General features: G+C 37.2%; 1 pseudogene; it reads right to left on the bottom strand.

Annotated features, from left to right (window-relative positions):
• Nucleotides 1–31: 31 nt before the first annotated feature.
• On the bottom strand, nt 32–962 carry LOC144368259 (carnosine N-methyltransferase-like; annotated as a pseudogene).
• Between the last annotated feature and the right edge of the window lie 1,044 nt (nt 963–2,006).

Raw genomic sequence — 2,006 nt, 5'->3', positions numbered from 1 at the left:
AAACTTTTCTGAGTGATATAACCTAAAACCATTATTGTGGCTTATGAACTACAAATAAGACAAATTCATAATAGTATTTCATCATAGAGAAATCCTTCACAGTCTATGTTGACAATACGAATTCTTTGTCCACCTGTACCTGGAATCTATTTTGCAGAACAACATTGTTTATATCCTCATAGCTCAATTCTATGAAAAATTCTTTGCCAAATTTTCAAAGTGGTACAGCAGAGAACCAAGATTTATCAAAATTCACCTGGCTTGAATGTGTTTCATATTGTATCAATATAGTCAATTACATTGTGAGCTGTGCCTATACAGAAACAGGTGGCAATATAGTGCCACCTACCGCAGTATGAACAAATCTCCTGAAAATCTTCTGCTGTCAAACAAAATTTAGAACCAGGAGGAAGACTGTGGGGGTCAACATCAGAGAAAAAATGGGTGGCATCTGATCTTCTGATCTCCCATTATTGCTAAACAGGTAGATCCAGGAATAAAGTGTATGTTTATTAATTTTAGAACATCTGTTCAGAACAAGGTTGAGATCAAAGAGCCTAAAATAACAACAACAACATCAAAAACAATTCCTATCCTTGACAAGGATCACCTAACACAGCTAATTCCCAGTCCAGATTTCCTAGTTCAACAACAGGTATCAGAATAAGTTCTTTAGTAGGATCCCATCTGTCTTAGAAAAACTCAAAATTTCTTTAATGATTAGCTCAAAAGCCACGCAGAGAACTGCACTTGCATTTTTCTTACTCTCACGGAGGTTGCCCAAGCCTCCCCTGCAGCCCTTGTGCAGCTGAGAAAGGGTCAGTGGGAGGCAACAGTGTTGCTGGATTGCCTGCTGGCCCTAGGCATCTCAGCCTTGCTGCTCCTAGCTACTGAAAGCGCTGTGGCGGCTGGTTTCCTCCAGATGGCGCTCGTTGCAGACATGCCCGGAACAGGCTGCCCATCCCTCCCCCACCAATCTCAGGGTTCCAAACACACTGGGGTCTAACTGGTTTTCAGCTACTGAGCTTGTATGGCCTTCAAGGAGTGATTGTAGTTGCTTTCAAGTATATAGATTAAAAATAAAGTGCTTTAATGTATATTTTCATGATATAATTTACAAATTTGCATGAATGTAAGACAAAAAATTCTTGCAAATTGTCAAGCTAATATTGAGTGTTATCTTTGTAGTATGTGAAGTTTGATGTCAATGTCTTACCAAATTATCTATTCTCTGACACTGCCTGTACCTGGGCATCAGAGATATATGTAAATTGGCAGGTCTGCAGTATAAGTTGGTTGGCTAGCTGGAATAAGATTTATTCCCAAGTATTTTTAAAATAGTTTTTGTTGTAAATGAATACATTTTATGTATTTGTATTTGGTGCTGAGGATCGAACCCAGTGCCTCATGCATGCTAGTTTAGTGCTCCACCACCCCAGTTTCTATTCTCAAATATTTGTGCGGCTATTGTGAATGAGATACTTTTCCTGATTTCTCTCTCTGCAGATGCATTACTGGAGAAGAGGAAAGCAATTAATTTATGTAAGCTGACCTTTTATCCTGCTACTTTGTTGAATTTGTTTATCAACTTTAGAAGTTTTCTGGTGGAGTTTTTTGGTACTTCTAAATATAGGATCGTGTCAACAGCAAACAGAGATAACTTGACTTGTTTTCCTATTTGTATCCCTTTAATTTCTTTCTTTTGCTGGATTATTCTGGTGATAGTTTCAAGGACTATAGTGTATAGTAATGATGAAAGTGGATACTCGGTCTTGTTATTGATTTTAGAGGAAATGTCTTCAGTTTTTATCCATAAGTATGATGTAGGCCTTGAATTTGTCATATATAGCCTTTACAGTATTGTAATAATTTCCTTCCATTCCTAGTGTTTTAAACACTAGGGTTTCTCCAGTATTTTCTTTTTTTTTTCAAATACACACAAATTTTATTCAAATGTACAGGTTCATAGAAGGCATTTCATGGGGGGAATTCTGACAGCAAATAAT

This window comes from Ictidomys tridecemlineatus, chromosome 2 (genome assembly GCF_052094955.1).
Source record: "Ictidomys tridecemlineatus isolate mIctTri1 chromosome 2, mIctTri1.hap1, whole genome shotgun sequence".
Lineage (NCBI taxonomy): Eukaryota > Metazoa > Chordata > Mammalia > Rodentia > Sciuridae > Ictidomys > Ictidomys tridecemlineatus.
Note: the sequence above shows the minus strand (reverse complement) of the source record. Positions and strands in the feature narration are given on the sequence as shown.